This window comes from Xenopus laevis, chromosome 1S (genome assembly GCF_017654675.1).
Source record: "Xenopus laevis strain J_2021 chromosome 1S, Xenopus_laevis_v10.1, whole genome shotgun sequence".
Classification (NCBI taxonomy): domain Eukaryota; kingdom Metazoa; phylum Chordata; class Amphibia; order Anura; family Pipidae; genus Xenopus; species Xenopus laevis.
Genome location: NC_054372.1, coordinates 112,400,087 through 112,419,085, shown reverse-complemented (window position 1 = coordinate 112,419,085; position 18,999 = coordinate 112,400,087). Strand labels below are relative to the sequence as shown.

At 35.9% G+C, this 18,999-nt stretch overlaps 1 protein-coding gene across 4 annotated transcripts in view; it reads left to right on the top strand.

Annotated features, from left to right (window-relative positions):
• lingo2.S (leucine rich repeat and Ig domain containing 2 S homeolog) overlaps positions 1–18,999 on the top strand; it is a 723,222-nt gene that overhangs the window by 473,346 nt on the left and 230,877 nt on the right. The gene's annotated exons all lie outside the window — the stretch shown is intronic.

Sequence of the window (18,999 nt, the reverse complement as noted above, 5' to 3'; positions counted from 1 at the left end):
TAACCCAGAGCAACTATTGAGGCGTTTGAAATTGGTATTCTACTGGTAGTAGACAGATCTAATTTAATTGCCAAATTTTGGTTTAAATTACTGTGGTCAATTTTTACATTCGGAAAATGTCCCCACTGTTAGTAAATTGATCTCACTGTGCAGAATAATATCTGTCAACATATTTTACTGTGCAATTAAAAGTAAGTGTAATGAATGTAAAATCTATTGGCCAGGTAGGTTGAACACTGTATATAAAATGTATGAGATCATTTTATAAATAAATTGATCTTTTTCTTTTTTTTTTACGAACAGTAATTACCAAAAAAAAAGATTTATCATTTTTTTCTGACAATTTTTAATATGACTAAAATGAGACAGAAATACTTGTCCCAATTCATAAAGTTGCCTTTAAATATGCATTGGGTTGAAATAAACTTGGTGCTCATTCTTTTTCTTGGACTTACCGTATATACTCGAGTATAAGCCGACCCGAGTATAAGCCGAGGTACCTAATTTTACCTACGAAAACTGGGAAAACTTATTGACTCTAGTATAAGCCTAGACACAACTACAGCCCTGTCTCCCAGCAGCGCACATTCAAAGCGACCCCCCCAGCGATCAACCGGACTTCTTTGCAAAGTTGACGGTGACAGAGAATTGCCAAACGGATTACTGTGTGCATTGTCCCACTACCATGTGCAGAGGGTGCTGTTTGATATTGTCATCACTGTTAATCTTTCGTATAACCAACAGAGGGCGCTGTGTGATATTGCAGTCACTGTTATTCTTTCATATAACCAACAGAGGGCGCACTGTTATTCTTTCATATAACCAACAGAGGGTGCTGTGTGATATTGCAGTCACTGTTATTCTTTTATATAACCAACAGAGGGTGCTGTGTGATATTGCAGTCACTTTTATTCTTTCATATAACCAACAGAGGGCGCTGTGTGATATTGCAGTCACTTTTATTCTTTCATATAACCAACAGAGGGCGCACTGTTATTCTTTCATATAACCAACAGATGGCGCTGTGTGATATTGCAGTCACTGTTATTCTTTCATACAACCAACAGATGGCGCTGTGTGATATTGCAGTCACTGTTATTCTTTCATATAACCAACAGATGGCGCTGTGTGATATTGCAGTCACTGTTATTCTTTCATATAACCAACAGAGGGTGCACTGTTATTCTTTCATATAACCAACAGAGGGCATTGTGGGATATTGCAGTCTCTCCCCAAGTGTACTGTTGGTATAGGAATGATTAAAAGGGACTGCAATCTCAGCTACTCGGGTCGGGTACCGCTGACCCGAGGTAGACTTTTTCAGCACATTTTGGATGCTGAAAAACTCGGCTTATACTTGGGTATATACGGTATCTATTAAAATTGGATACACATGAATAAAGATAGGATACAAGTTTGGGATTTTCAACTCTAATCGTTTTAACTTTTGTATGTCGCAAGTTTTACTATTTTCTTTATTTTTATGGTCTGAACACCGGTTTTATTACTAATGTGTTAACACATTTCTCAATGTTATGGATAGGCTGCAATATAAACTATATGCACACTAATGCTTTTAAAATGTGTCAGTGCATTTCTCTTTAAATGGATTTCCCAGATTGCGCTATGCTGTATAGGTCAAAGGGCATATGAGCCTTAAATGTGTGCACGTGTTAATGGTCCTTATTCACTTGATAAAGGGTATTGAACCCGAAACATGTGTTTACCACTACCCAGAATAAAAGGTTGTTTGCAGTAACACTGCTGGAGTTCCTTTTCCTTCTTTTATACTTGGATCGTTTGTAGCAGTTGCAGCACAGAGCAACCATTAAGGAATCGGACACAAATCATTTGGAAAATTGTACTGACCACCATCCCCCTCTCTTATTTGGAGATGTACATATGGCCATTTCTGCAATCTGCAAGAGAGCAAAAGAAAAAAAAAGTAGGAGAAGAAATGAAAAAGAAGCAAAAGCATAGGAATAAAGAAACAGGAGAAGAAAAATAAAATTGAGAGGTGATAGAATTTAGTGTTGCCATGCAAAATGTCTATCCATTGTAGACAATGATCTATGGAACTTGAGTGGATTGGCTTAAGTGGTTTCGAGCTGAAAAGTGTAGTTTAGTTACAAGCATTCTTGCTGTTTTTCAGATTCAGGCCTTTGTTTCAGAAAAAAAAAAACCCTTACATTGCTAATGTCATTGAAAAAGTCCACAACATTATCAAGATCTGGAAAATCTTCACAGATCTCTTCTCAGTGACCTAAAATAATTTCTGTGCCATTACTGCAAAGCTAGTGGGAATTGAAACCGTTAGATATGGTTAGATGTGCTGTATAAGTGTGAAAGCAGTTTGTGTCTATAGCTAAACCGTGAATTAAAAATAAATGTGAACAATACAAGTCATTCTGTAGGTTCATACTTCCGATAAATGCATTTTTAAAATATCTTTTGAAGTTATTTTTTTCTTATTGGAAAAGTGACTGCTTGTATATATATGTTCTAAAGTACTCCCCAGGAAAACTATAAAAGAAAATAGTACAGTTGTTTCCAAAGATCAAGCTACAGACTAAAATGAAGTATTGATTCACCCACCATGAGAGCAAACTCATTCTGTCGTATTTTGATTATGAAATATCATCCGGTGGAGTAGAGTTTTCTTGGGTTGCTGATCATTGGGGAAGGATTCAGGTGGCACAAAGTGAAGTCTCTGTCGCCAACTGTGACAGCAAGATCCTTATCTCTGATAAGAATACAGCAATATTAAACCCCTGTGCTGCCTGATATGGCATACATATATAGATTTTTGTATCTTTTTATTTCCCTAGCTAGGAAGATTGCCAGCAAAGCAATTTGTGTTCTTATCCTTACACTTATTGTTGATGCAAAAAGTATTCAGTAATACAATAGGCTAACAACCTAACAAATGGTGAATGTACCACAGTGAATGTCACGGAGGAATTTATGTGAAGACTGCTATTCTGTAATTTATTATGTGTATTCTTGCCTTACGGAAACTCTGCTGCAGACAAATGAATGGTAAAATGTAATTAAAGTCATAAATAGAATAGTCAGTAAATAGTTTTCAAAATAAAGAACAAATGCAAATTAAAATTTTAACTCAAAAACCACAAATACTAAAAAATTAAAGCCAATTGCAAATTGTCTCTCGACATCATACAAAAAATGAATTTAAAGGTGAACAACCCTTATAAATACCCTGCACACTGGTGCATATTATGAACTCTTTGAGGATTAGGTGTCTTAAAACACATGAAAACACCAAAATACTTTTGAAAATATATTCTGTGGGGAAGAGCTGAAATGAAAACTCCTGGTGCAGATTTTTCAAATTCATGTACTCAATAAAGGAGTGCAGAAACACATCCACCATGCCGCCTAGGATATCCTCCTGAGAAGGTGTGGTCTACCACATGAAACGTGTAGGGGATTTGAGATTCTGGACTTGGACTGAATTTTTGTTTAATGTTGTTTTATTTGTATCTTTTGAGTATTAAAAGCTATACTTATCTAGATGGTGGTCTATCTTTGTTCTATTCAAGGTTTTGAACATTAAATTGTGTTTGGCCTGTAAACCTCCTAAATCTGGTGAGTTAGATATTCTCTCCAAAGATGTTTTTTATTACCTTTATTAGCAGTGTTACCACACTGATGCATGGAGGATCTGTTTATGCCGTTTTTTATTGAGCACTTCATGTTTTTGAGTTTGTTTTTTGCTTCCCCACAAAGCCACATAAGGCTATGGAGGTAATGTTATCAAATTGACAAAGAGAATACATTTGCACACAAATAAGAATAAAAGTTTGTGTGTTGCAATGTAATATTCTTCATTACACTTTTATGGCATTGCATTGCATCACAAACTATAAAATTCGAGTTGAAAACAGGGGTGTGTTAGCGGGAAAAGGCATGGGGCAAGCAGGTCGGGAACATGCAGGTCGGTGTGCAAATGGGTAAGGGATGGAGGTGTGTGCAAGTGGATCAGGGAACTGGCAAGCAGGTTGGGAACAAGCAGGGGTGAGCAGGGTGGGGAGGAGAGTGGCTTAGAAGTGCAGCAATTTTAAATCTGGCCTTGGGTATTTATATCACGAATACAGCACCCATTGGACTTTTCTGCTACCAAAATAATTTTCTTTGTATTGCATCTTTTATATTAATGTAGGGGATCAGACACACCTTCCCTCTGTTCTGCCTGTAACATCATAGAGTGTGGTTACAGACAGGGAAGTGACAGATTGGCTGGAAGCCCCAGAGAATGGCTGGGACATAGAGGAGGATCCATGAAGGGCCTAGGTTTGGAGCGGAATGCAAGGGTTTGCCAGAGAGAGCATATAAAAGCAGCCCTGTTGCAGCATCTAGTCAGATCCAATGTGTGTAAGAATGTCCAGGAGTGCAGAAAGGCTGCTATTTCATGATGTGCTGTTTTTGTTGAGAGTTCAGAATCTCTAGAAGTACAGAGAGAGACCATCCTGTTTCCTGCCAAGCTACTAGAGACGCAGCAGGTGTAATGTGTCACTTTAAAGATTGATCCTGCTGCAGAGCTGTCTGTAATCTCCAGTGTGACTGCCTCTGACTCAGCCTCCTAAGGGAGGATATATTTATGAGAGTGTACCAAAATAGAGATATTTTCATTTCAATTACATTTCCCTGTAAGTTCTTAGTTAACATTTTTTTGCAACTCCAGTGTGAACAACATATACACAGCATATACTGTTTATATATTGATTGGCACCAGGAGAATCTGAGATGGATATTAAGCATTCTACCTAAATTTTTCCCTAACTGACAATAAACCTAGGACTTCTGGCCTTTGCTATTAGCCACCATTAGCCACCAGCAATTTGGAAACTACTGCTACAAAGTTATTTCATGAGAAAACCTTTTTTTGAACATACTTATACCTTTAGTCCAGTGCAAATGTTCCTCTAAATGCAAATTCTTATTGCTACTATTCAGCTCCTTTAAGAATGTATTTCATTCATATACAGTCATATGAAAAAGTTTTGGAACCCCTCTCAGCCTGCATAATATTTTACTCCACTTTCAACAAAATAGATAACAGTACTGGGGTGTTTTCTGAACAAAGATTTTTAGTGAAGCAGTATTCAGTTGTATTGCATTAAATCAAATGTGAAAAACTGGCCTTGCAAAAATGTGGGTACCCTTGTAATTTTGCTTATTTGAATGCTTCAAATCTTCATAGGCAGGTGTGTCCAATCCTGAGAAAAGGTATTTAAGGTGACTAGTTGCAAGTTGTATTTCTGTTTGAGTCTCCTCTGGAGAGTGACAGCATGGGATCCTCAAAGCAACTCTCAAAAGATCTGAAAACAAAGATTGTTCAGTATCATGGTTTAGGGGAAGGCTACAAAAAGCTGTCTCAGAGGTTTAAACTGTCAGTTTCAACTGTAAGGAATGTAATCAGCAAAAATGGAAGGCCACATGCACATTTGCTGTTAAACCCAGGTCTGGCAGGCCAAGAAAAATACAGGAGCGGCATATGCAGATGATTGTGAGAATGGTTACAGACAACCCAAAGATCACCTCCAAAGGCCTGCAAGAACATCTTGCTGCAGATGATGTATCTGTACATCGTTCTACAATTTAGCTCAATTTGCACAAAGAACATCTGTATGGCAGGGTGATGAGAAAGAAGCCCTTTCTGCACTCAAAAAAAGTGCTTAGCATGGTGGAAGAAGAACACCACATTTCAAGTAAAACAGCTGCTATAGGGCTATGGGGCTGTGTGGCTAGTTCAGGGATTGGGGCCCTTGTTAAAGTCGAGGGTCAGATGAATTCAACCCAATAACAACAAATTCTTCAGGATAATGTTCAAGCATCAGTCACAAAGTTGAAGTTATGCAAGGGTTGGATATTCCAACAAGACAATGACCCTAAACAAAGACATTGATGCAGAGGGAGAAGTACAATATTCTGGAATGGCCGTCATAGTCCCACAACTTGAATATCATCGAAAATCTATTGGATGATTTGAAGCAGCCATCAAATTTAACTGAACTGGAGAGATTTTGTATGAATGGAATGGTCAAAAATATCTCCATCCAGAATCCAGATACTCGTCAAAGGAGTCGTCTAGACGCTGTTACATTTGCAAAAGGAGGCTCAACTAAATATTGATGTAATATCTCTGTTCGGGTGCCCACTTTTATGCACCTGTCTAATTTTGTTATGATGCATATTGCATATTTTATGTTAATCCAATAAACTTAATGTCACTATGGTTTTAATAAGGCATGTTATTTATTAAAAGGAAATTGCTACTATTAAAGCTCAGCCAATGATAAAAAAAACTCCACAGAATTAAGAGAGGTTCCCAAACTTTTTCATATGACTGTATCTCTGCGCTCATATGGTAAGAAGGTCCCTGCCCCATAGTGCTTGCAGTCTAAGTGGGTGAGTGGCATGCTAACGTGCAGGCACAAATTGGAAGGGAAATTCCTTGCTCCTAACAGCAATGTGTTGGAAACTCCGGGAGAGGAAATTACAAAACATTTTTGACTTATATTAGGAAAACTATCCCTTGCAGATTTGGGCAACAAAGCATGCAATACTTTAGTTTGTGCTACTGGTTTGAGTAAAAGGAATCCTTAAATAGAAATACTAGAGCATATTTACTAAAGTTTTACTATATTCATTTATTAACTCTGCCAAACTTCTTTAAATACAACAGGCATAATAAGATTACATATTTATATATAAAATCAGTAGTACTGGCATACTGTACATTCACTAGCGTATTTTTTCTCCATACAATTGAAAAGGGAAACATTTGCAAGAAAATACATAAATGACACATTTAGCATGGAGGAGGTTATGTAGAAAATGAGATGCAAAAGTGAATGCTCAATCTTCATAATGGTAGCTCACCAGCCAAAACTAGGCAAAATTCCCATTTGGTGAAAATACTCATTAAAGCCTTTGATAAATTGGTGAATTTTTAAATTTGTGAAGTTTTTCACGGGTGTAGTTTCATCTGGAGAAAGAAAGTGAATGTGTGCCACCACAAAGTTAATTCACCAAAACTTGTTTTAGTATATTGGTGATGCACACTGATGAAGCACAGTTACAGCTACGGTTGACCTGAGATAAATAAGAGCTTCCATTGTGTTTGTTGGAGCAGAGAAATCCAACCTGCTCCAGATTTATTTAATTATTAATAGGTCAAACATGAATATAATTAGCATGGGCTAGACGCCATATATTTTCAAAAATGATGAAACATATATAGCTTGTGCAAATATAATAATTTACCCACTTTGCAAAATCACACAAGAAAGTCATTATAAATAAAAGTTGGAAATACATTAAAATAAAAGTTGGAAATGTAAGTTATTATATTGCAAGTTTATTGCTCATAGCTTATTCAGCTTAGCAGGAAGTACTGCTGCCAGCAACCTGAGTTTAATTCCAGTCACGGCACTGATGTATAATCTCTGTAAAGCACTTTAGAAATGTGTTGGCGCTTTATAAATTCCAGGAAATAAATAAATAAATAATTTAAAAAAAAAAAAAACCCTGCCTGTAGGTTGTTTATGTTGTTATGTTCACCTTTGCATTAACTTTTTGTATGATGCAGAGAGTGAGACAATTTGCAGTTTGTTTTCATTTTTTTATTATTTGTGTTTTTTGAATTATATAGCTTATTTTATTTAGCAGCTCTCCAGTTTGCAACTGGTTGCTAGGGTCCAAATTACCGTAGCAACCATGCACTGAGAAACTGGAACATTAATGGAAGAGGTCTGAATAGAAAGTAATGTAATAAAAATTAGCAATAACAATAAGCGTGTAGCCTTACAGAGCATTCGTTTTTTTATGGGGTCAGTAACCCCCTTGTCAAAGCCGGAAAGACTCAAAAGAGGAAGGCAAATAATTCACAAACTGTACAAAATATATAATGAAGATCAAGTGGAAAGTTGCTTAGAACTGGCCATAGTAAAAGTTAATTTAAAGGTGAACCATTAAATAAATACTTAGATTAAAAAAAAATTCCCATAAGACATTTTATTAAATACAATGGACACTAGCATACAACATTTTTTTCAGTAGCAGATAAGTTGCTTCTTTCATTTAATTTTTAATTTACTCTACACCCCACAAGGAAACCATTTTTGCACGGTAGGAAAAATTATAAGCACTAGCAGAATCACGCTGCCTTGAGTATGCAGCTTCACTGCATGCTCAAGGCAACCCTATAATTTTTTATAGGTAATAGATATTTTATAAGTTTTAGACATGTAAAACAAAAACACACAACAAAAAATAAGATTAACTAAACATAATAACTTGTTTAATACAGTGCTGTGGTTGGAATATCAGTCATTTTCTGCATTTAGCAAATGTCTACTTATCTGTGATAAACATTCTGCTTATCTCACAGTTACTGTATTAACTTCAAGTCGTCCCCTACATGGGGATCTGTATAGAATGTTGGGTTAAATACTTAAGTTAATGTGTGGAAACCATGTCAACCTAGTCCTGCCTCCAACCATGGACTTGAGATTTTATCTGAGAGTCTCTGGCTAATAGGGTAAGCTTGCTAAGAGCTAGGGTCTGGTTTACCTGGGTGATCCAGTTCTGTTCTTTTGGGAACTTGGGCCCCATTCATGACATAACAATTATTTACCTTGCATAATACAGGAGTTTTCTTTATCTGGTTCTGGCATTGTTGGGTTAACAGCTTAGGGAAATCTAGTTTGTCTGCTAGAAGATTCATATCCTTAGTCCAGAATCTGCCAATATGCAGGAAGTTTGCCCCTTCTGTCCCACATCTGTGACATTTTGCTCCAGGGTTATGTCCCATGGTGTAACCATTTAAACTGATGTAGTATATCCCGCATAGAGAATAGGTAATACTAGTATTTTACGTCATCCCAGTCTTCCTCAGTGAGGTCTGGGATGTTAACTATTTATGATAAACTGTTGGAAAGTATAGGGTTGTTGTTTGTAGCAAGATTTTATAAAGTGTTGATGTAGGTTTAGATAGGGTGGGAAAGCATAGTGCAGCTCCAGACTGGGGTTGGAAGGTTTGTATATCAATCGTGCTTGAAAAACCAGCCTAAATTGGAAGTATCAGGATTGAAGAGGGTGGGCATTGCAAGTTTCCCTTCATAGAATTCATATGCTCCCAGCATAGAGCCATCAAGGATATCCTGCAAACACCTAAAGCAACCCTATACATTATTCCTGACATATGGCAGTTGTCTTAGGCCCAGATGCATCCTGTGCTTTCAGCTGAGCATCTTGAATGACAGAAATTTGGTGGCGTATGGATGCATACAAGCTGCACTAAGATATAAAAAAGAGCCCTATTGTCTGTTTGAAGATAATCATAATATTTCCAGCTGTTTGATTAGTTGAAAAAAACAGATGTGCTCATTTACTAACATTCAAAGCCAATTTGTTATTGGTTACTATGATTTAATGCAGTAAAGTAATGTGAGCCCCATTGATCATGGCTTATAAGAATGAATTCTTCTTGATTGTCTTTTTCTCATTTCCATAAATAATATTTTTTAATCAAATTTCCCAATGGAAGCTGTCTGTGGGTGGCATGCTCGTGAAATATTGCCAGCACATTTAGTTATGATGACTAATTTTACTTATGTATAGAGCTGTGTTGGTGTTAACTGTGCTTAGTAGGGTTGTCCTCTGGAGAAATCTAACAAAATAGGCACTGATGTGTGCGCTTATGAATAAGATGTGTCCTCAAGGGGATAAACTATGAGATCAGTTGCACCCCTTAAAAAAATCTCTAAGGACATCACATCTTGATCTCAAGTTAGAACTACACAAACAACACTCTGCTAATTAATACAGTTAAACATAGCTTCCCACTGGAATTTTCTGTCAGGAGCATTACAGTTACAATCAAGCATACAATTTGTGTGATTCTCAAAACGGTTCAGATTTCAGATAAATAAGTAATTGTATGGAAAATGAAGGGAAATCTCAGTGCGAAGTTTTTTTATTCTTTTGGTGAAAAAAATGATCAGCATGACGTCCAGGTATTCGGATGCAGAAAGCAAGCAAGAGTTTAGGAACACAAGCTAGTAGCCAAATACTCGAGCATTAATAAATTGGCCCCTTATTGTCCCACTTTAAACCAGTTCACTTTGTCCCCTAATGTCCCAACTAGTGATGAGCGAATCGGTGCTGTTTTGCTTCGCTAAAAAATTTGCAAAACGCATTGAAGTCAATGGGCGTCAAAATAATTGTGACGCAAGCAACAATTTTTATACGCACGACTATTTTGTCCAAATGCACTAAAGTCAATGGGCAGCGAATTCATACCTGGTGTATTTATTCGCCCATCACTAGTCCCAACATGATTTGCAGATTTGTTTAACTGACTCATTTAAGAAATGGAAAAAAAACTATAAACAAATGTCTTACATATGCAGCCACTTCCAAGGTTTCATTAAAACCTCATGTAAATTTAGACTGAAAAGTGTATATCCAATATTGCTGCCTTTTCAGGATATTATATTCTCTCTCTGTTTGCTAGACCCCCATGCCTTAAAAATAAAGGAATTTACAATCACACTCATTCACGTGTGTAAAATCTTTTCTGCATAATTTGAATGAATCTGCACAAGAATTTCAACATGTGTTCTGTTTTGCTGAAAAAAAGAGCATGATCTGTTGCTAACAATAAACTACTTTCTAGAAAATAACTACTTTCTAGTGTTTTTAATAGCTTTATTAAACAGGTATAGGATCCATTATCCAGAAAGCTACGTATTACAGGAAGGCTATTTTCCATACACTCCATAGACTCCATCTTAATCAAATAATTAAAATTCAAAAATGATTTCCTTTTTGTCTGTAATAATACAACAGTACCTTGTACTTGATCCCAACTAAGATATAATTAATCCTTATTAGAGGCAAAACCAGTCTATTGGGTTCTGTTAATGTTTAATTATTTTTATGGCATGGAGATCCAAATTATGGAAAGATCCCTTCCTGCTGAGCATTCTATATAACAGATCCCATACCTATATTTGCACAAAAAACATGGCAGAAAGGAATAATTTTTTAATAGGAATATTTTTTTTAATTTTGTTTCTCCATAAATGCTTATAAAAAGAGTAGCAGATATAAATGGAACCAGTCCCAATCTGATGCAGTGTGTATATATTTTCATAATTTAACCAAAACTACCAATGATTAAAAACTGTTTTTTTTTTTGTAACACCACCGCAAGGTAATAACTTTTCTTTCACTTTGCATTGAATTTGAGAGTTTAAAGTGTATCCAAATGCTAGGTGAAATATTTGGTAGGAAAGAAGCAATGTTCATTTTTAGTTTAAACAGAAATAGAAAAATAAACCTTCCCCACATAGGCTTTATAAACCTCTTCAACAGTGGCATAATTATAGAGGAAGCAGACCCCATAGTCGCAAGGGTAAAGGGGGGGTCTGCTTCCTCTATAGTCAACAAGAATCTCACTCCCCAGCCACTCTCTTACCTACAGCAGGAAGCAGAGCACGTCGGCACAGGGTGGATAGTGGGCGGAGTTTGGGTGGGAAAAAGGCGGGATCCAGACAGGAAGTGGGCGGAGATTGGAAGTGGGTGGGAGGATGGGGATTGGAGTGTATGGGCCCCTCTGAAGATTTTTCTCTCTTCAATTTGCCTTTCAAAATTCCATAGAAATGAATGGAGAGTGGCGGAATTTTACTCTAGCAGACTGTGGCGATTTTTAACTTCATTTTTTGATAAATATACCCCCTTGTGTCTTAAGGTTACAAATGGAGGTCATCATATGTACTTTGCCTTGAAGTGGCTAAACTATGAATTAATGCCTTACAGCAGCAATCCCCAACCAGTCGCTTGCAAGCAAAGTTGCTCACCAACCAATTGGATGTTGCTCCTAGTGGCCTCAAAGCATGTGCTTCTTTTTGAATTCCTGGCTTGGAGGCAATTTTTAGCTGCAGAAAATCATGTGTTTGCCAAACAGAACCTCCTATAGGCTGGCAGTCCACATGGGGCTACTAATAACAACCCACTGTCCATATTTGGCACCTCCAGGAACTTTTTGCTTTTTTATGTCGCTCTTATATCGCAAACGGTGTTGAGAAAAGGATTACATAGATAAACATTTAAACTACCTTCTCATTGCTCCCTTTATTTGCAAAAAAGCTGTGTATTGTAACATTATTATAAACGGGTTATTTCTTTGTTCATTGTTTTTCATTGGTGGAAGTTGGCTATTCTATCAGTGAAAAGGTTGTAAATAAGAACAAATGCTACTTAGATTTCTTTTAGTGCATTCACAATAATTGCTGATTTATTTTTGGCATTCCCCTTACACAACAAGGAAATAAATGCACAAACTGTTGCATTTGTTCAATGCAATGCTTTCCATTCAAACTTATCTGTGCCCAAGCACATTTCCTCAACTCCAGCAGAAAAGCTTTTTATTTTTCTCAAGCCCCTTCAGCATTGTGATTAATCAGGATGGTCTGTTCTTTTGGTTCCATCAAAAACTCAAAACAAGTTACAAAAAAAAAAAAGTACCACAGTGTGATATTTATAACATCTGACTGGAGGTGTATCTGACGACCATTTCTTTCCAGATCTGGAGTCACGAACGTCAGTCAACGTAGGCCAAGAGCAAACTTTTTGTAGCTAGGATACTTATTCTATGGTTAGTTTCATTTGTCTTGAGACCATGACAAGCTAAATTTCAGCTCAGAAAACAATATTTTTTTGTAGCTCCAATATTGCTTCTTTGTTCCGAAAGAGGTTTTTTCCTGTGTAGTAGAGGTGATTCAGCTCAGCTTTAAGAACTGCCGCGAGTCAGGAGACAAGGACAGAGGATATGTCACACGGCATCAACATTGCCTGTTACTCTAATTCACTCTCCATTGCCTACCTAGCTAGAAATGGTTTTCTTCATTCTTCAGTTCTGCAGAAATCTGCCTTTTTCTCCTTTGAGCTTTATCTATTTTTATGGCTTTTCATTTTATGAATATGTTTTAATGCTAATTAAGCTTATTATTCTTCTGCTTCGTGCTGCAAAACAGAGCTTTGTGATAGGGGATCTATTCAGGAAAGAAGTTAAAAAAAAAACATACAAGATCAATTTGACAATGACAAAATAGGAGCTGTTTCAGATATCAGTTAACCAATGAAGCAGCTGTTCTATATTCAATTTCTCAAACATTGCTCAGAAAAAAACAAAGAAAGGAAATGAAAAATAAATGTGGTTCTTTACAAATCTGCCCTTATAGATTAAAAAAAGCTTTCCTCGAAAAAGACAAAAAAGAGCATTTAATCAGATTATACAATGGTGCTGCAAAAACAGATTTTCATAACAATTTGAATGCAGAAGAATACTAGACACCTGTGATTATAATATATAATATAATTTGAGAATAGCTTATAAACCATTTTCTGAATATAGTATGATAATAATAATAGATATTCATAACTGTAGTCTTCAGGCCTTGCTGATATGATTAGGTATGTTATGCCATTAGCCAGATGGCTCTAACAGTAGATTAGATACTGTATATCATAATAACTGTGCAGTTAAGAGATCTGTATGTGTTCCCATAACACTTTGAGAGCCAATGTGTAATAGGCTGGACCAACTGTAGAGTAACATTTGAAATACAATGGCCAATATCTTCCGTTATTCTAATTAGAGCATTGTTTCACTGTAAAAGGAACATTGAAGCAGAAGCTTTGTATAATTTGGATTTGAATTACTATTTTTTTGTTGTATCAGTCTTTTTTTTTTGTTTTATTAGTCTTTGGTTTTAAAAAATGAATACAATACAAATTTTAGGCTAAACGTAAAAAATACAAATATTACCAGGAGGCTTTTTATAATAGGACTTCTTAGTATTTAAACTCTGGAGATGGATGGGATAAAACTACAGTACAATATAAGGAGAATTTACTATGAAGAGGGTACAACTGTAAAGAGTTCTACATGCTCACAGGGCTGGGATACCATTTCTCAATATAATATTTAATACTTTTTAGAAATGTTTATAACATTTTTATTTTTTTATAACACTTTAATTTTTAGGAGATTTTTAAAATAGTTTTTGCATTCAATCTTCATAATAAGAATTAACCCATTAATGTTATGAAAAAAATGGCTACCGATTATGCTATGATGCAATAAATACTTTCTTTACATGTTTTTATTTCCTTGCTATTTCTTTGATCAAGTTCTATCTCAGCCTGTGTTAGACTGGGTATTTGTGTACTGCTACATTGTTTCCCTATGCAGTCAGCTATCATAGTTAATTTCTTCTGGAAGGCTTCTTCAACAGTGACCTCTGGAGCTGCAGTCCATAGCTGTATATTATGCAACAATGCCTCTCATGAACAAAATAATCCTAAATATCCTGAATTCTATGGTAGACAGCCTTTCCATAATTCGGATCTTTTTGGATAACGGGTTTCTAGATAATGAATCCCATACCTTTATTATTATCTATATGTAGTGATATGTATCTGCAATTTTTTTTCGAGTAACTGCAGCAAAAATGTGCCATGAAAAATTTTGCTGCAACAAAAAAGTCAACAAGACAAAATTGTCGCAGAGACAAAAAAGTCAAAGTCACAAAAAAATGCCCATTGACTTTAATACATTTGGAATGAGAAAAAAAATTGATGCCTATGGATTTAAATGTGTTATGGTTATTTTTTGTTGCTTCACAAATGTTTTTATCGTTTTGTGAATTTTTCAGTGAAGTGAAACAGGACAGATTAGTAAATCATTATCTATATGCAATCTAGTATTATAACCTGTTATCCTGAATGCACGGGACCTGAGGTTTTCGGATAAAAGATCTTTCTGTAATTTGGATTTTCGTACATTAAAGGGATTCTGTCATGATTTTTATGATGTTGTTTTCATTTCTAAATTACACTATTTACCCTGCAAATAATCCACTCTACAATATAAAATGTAATTCCTGAACCAGCAAGTATATTTTTTGTTTAGTTATAATATTGGTGTTTAGGCAGCAATATTATTTTGCCTGTGTATTCAGAAAGAGCCAGCATTTCAGGATGGAAATACTTTCGGACAGGCTATTGTTTCACCTGGATTTTACTATTGAGTGCTGTTCTTAGATCTACAGGCAGCTGTTATCTTGTGTTATGGAGCCGTTATCTGGTTACCTTCCCATTGGGGAACTTGGACTACAGCAGTAAAGAGTGGCTGAAGTTTATCAGAGCACAAGTCACATGACTGGCGGCAGCTGGGAAACTGACAATATGTCTAGCTCCATGTCAGATTTCAACATTTAATATAAAAGAAAAAATCTGTTTGCTCTTTTGAGAAATGGATTTCAGTGCAGAATTCTGATGGAGCAGTGCTATTAACTGATGCGTTTTTAAAAAAACATATTTTCCCATGACAGTATCCCTTTAAGTCTACTAGAAAATTATGTAAACATTAATTAAAACCAATAGGCTGGTTTTGCTTCCAGTACGGATTAACTATATCTTAGTTGGGATCAAGAACAAGATACTGTTTTATTATTACAGTAAAAAAGGAAATAATTTATAAAAATGTGGATAAAATAGATTCTACAGTCTTCAGATAACATATATATATATATATATATATATATATATATATATATATATATATATATATATATATATATATATATATATATATATATATATATATATATATATACAGTATATAGTTTGTATTTTCTCCAAGTGTCTACTTGGATTTCCTCCAGGTACTCCAGTTTCCTCCCACTCTCCAAAAATATACGGTTTCATAAAAAATGACCTTGGTGTGTGTGTGTGTGTGTGAATGTGATAGTGTGATTGTAAGCTCCACTGGGACTAATGGGAATAATGCATAATTTCTGTAAAGACATGTGGAATATGCCAACACCATATAAATAAAGAATAGTGATAAATATACTATCATCAACTTGGCATGGGTTTTGCTTTGGCTTGAAAACATGTTTTATTACTGATATTTTTTCAGTATTAATGCAACGCAAATCTATGACTTTGTGAATTTGTCAAATCTTTTCCGTGCTGTTTTAATTGCCAACTCATGCTAAAAAGATTGGTGAATCAGATGGATTGTTCTGTCTTTCCAGCAGAAGTTAGTGTTTGGAAATAAAAGAATGTTCTGTAAATCTCTCCCTTGATATATGTGGGGAAAACAGCTAATATGCTGGCTGCATTGCCAGCCATAAGTCAATACTGCAGAGAGAACAGATGGCTTACAGACCGCGAGAAAGACTTCTGGCTTGCCATTTATTGGACTGAATCTTCTCATGATGTCCAAGGGGATTGCTGGCTTCCTAGTCACTTTACCACCCAAGGTTCACCTATATACCTTTTAAATAGTGTGAATGCAGTTTGCTTTACCAGGCTGACATGGACAGGGCAAAGTCTACAGTCAAATGAAAAAGGTTGGAAACCCCTCTCAGCCAGCATAATAATTTACTTCACTTTCAACAAAAAAGATAACAGAGGTATGTCTTTCATTTCCCAGGAACATCTAAGAACTAAGGTATTTTATGAACAAAGATTTTTAGTGAAGCAGTATTCAGTTGTATGAAATGAAATCAAATGTGAAAAACTGGCTGTGCAAAAATGTCATTTTGCTAATTTGAATGCATTTAACTGCTCAATACTGATTACTGGCAACACGAAATTGGTTGAAATAGCTTCTTAAGCCTTGAACTTCATAGGCAGGTGTGTCAAATCAGGAGAAAAGGTATTTAAGGTGGCCAATTGCAAGTTGTGTTTCTGTTTGACTCTCCTCTGAAGAGTGGCAGCATAGAATCCTCAAAACAACTCTCAAAAGATCTGAAAACAAAGATTGTTCAGTATCATGGTTTAGGGGAAGGCTACAAAAAGCTATATCAGAGGTTTAAAGTGTCAGTTTTAACTGTAAGGAATGTAATCAGGAAATGGAAGGTTACAATACAGGAGCAGCACATGCGGAAGAGAGAATGGTTACAGACAACCCAAAGATCACCTCAAAAGGCCTGCAATAACATCTTGCTGCAGATGGATGGTGTATCTGTACATCGTTCTACAAGTCAGCACAATTTGCACAAAGAACATCTGTATGGCAGGACGATGAAAAAGAAGCCATTTCTGCATTTAAGCCACAAACAGAGTGGCTTGTTGTATACAAAAGCTCATTTAGACAAGCCACAGTCATTTTGGACTTTGGACTGATGAGATAAAAAATTTAGTTATATTTGGTCATAACAAAAAGTGCTTTGCATGGTGGAAGAAGAACACTGCATTCCAAGCGAAACACCTGCTACCTACTGTCAAATTTGGTGGAGGTTCCATCATGCTGTGGGTCGGATGAATTCAATCCAATATCAACAAATTCTTCAGGATAATGTTCAAGCATCAGTCACAAAGCTGAAGTTACGCAGGGGTTGGATATTCCAACAAGACAATGACCCTAAACACACTACAAATTTACAAAGACATTTATACAGAGGGAGAAGTACAATATCCCGGAATGGCCATCACAGGGCCCCGACTTGAATATCATCAAAAATCTATGGGATGATTTAAAGTAGGCTTTCCATGCTTGCCAGCCATCAAATTTAACTGAACTGGAGAGATTTTGCAAGGACGAATGGTCACAAATACCGGCATCCAGAATCCAGACACTCTTCTAGATATGTTCCTTAGATGAAAGTGACATGATTTAATAAGTGACTGGATATGAGGAGTGAAGGACAGGGCAGAATCTAGAATAACCCCAAGGCACTAGGCCTGGGGAGATGGGGTAATAGTGAAATTGTTAACTATGATAAATACTTCTAGGATTTTATGGGTGTTAATTGGGGGAAAGAGAACCATTTCACTTTTAGAAAGATTTAATTTAAGGTGAGTTTCTGTGCATAGGCTAGTCCAGATAATTGTCTAGACAGAACAAAAGGTTGCAACCTGATAATGATTATTAATACTTTATAAGGTAGTACAGCCTACACGCTTAGGTGTAATGTTATCTAGAGTCTATGATTGATCGTGACTAACTCTACTAAAACCCAGCTAACTAAAACAGGGTTAAAACATACATTAACTTTTCTCCTCACTGAAACAAATGTAATCAGCCAAATCCATGACTGAATTAAGTCTTAAGACCAATTTGCGAAAAACAGTACTTTCCTATTCTTCAGGGGGGGAAACGTGTCTTATCGCTTTTAATAGGCCTCTTCTTGATTAAGACAATATAATAATAGATGGAGAAAGGCAAATGGAAAGCAGCAGATCTACATTTCGAGAGATTCACCAAACACAATTAACCTTCTTGCTGACAGAACAATTCCCCTGAAAGACCTGTACAAAAATAAATGTGTACTGTTAACATATTCCCACAAACATGGAAGTAATGTTCTGCTTGATGGAGTCATTTCAGATGTAATGTGTCAGCATTTTTCCCCTCTATGTACTGTTGATTATTTATGTAAACAGCATTTGATGGTAAAAGGTGGATAACTCATTCTTTTATGGCAACACAGAATAAGGTTCCACCTTTCCTTGCAATAAATAAGTAAATAAATACAAAATAAATAAAAACAGTTTTTTATTGTTAAGTATGAAATATTATATTACATGGTTTTATGTCACTGGCTTGAAAAACAGAACCTTGGAAACGTCATGAAAAAGTGCTGGCACAGTTTAGTATACAAAGTATTTCGCTGAATATATCATGTACACAGACGTACAGTATGAATGTTTAAAAAAGGTAAAAACCAGGTTCATCCAGGCAGGCCAGAAAATAAACATTTCAATAAAAAAGGCAAATGATATGCTGAAAGATGGTTTTTACTTATGAATCCAAGCTCCCCATCTGTACTTGTCTGACAAATTATAAGTGTTACAGTTAAAAGAAGAGTAAAAAAAAAATCTTTGACCTGCAGGCTTAGTCACAATGGTGTTTTGTTGTATAGGATAGTTTATCTGCAAACCCACAATCCG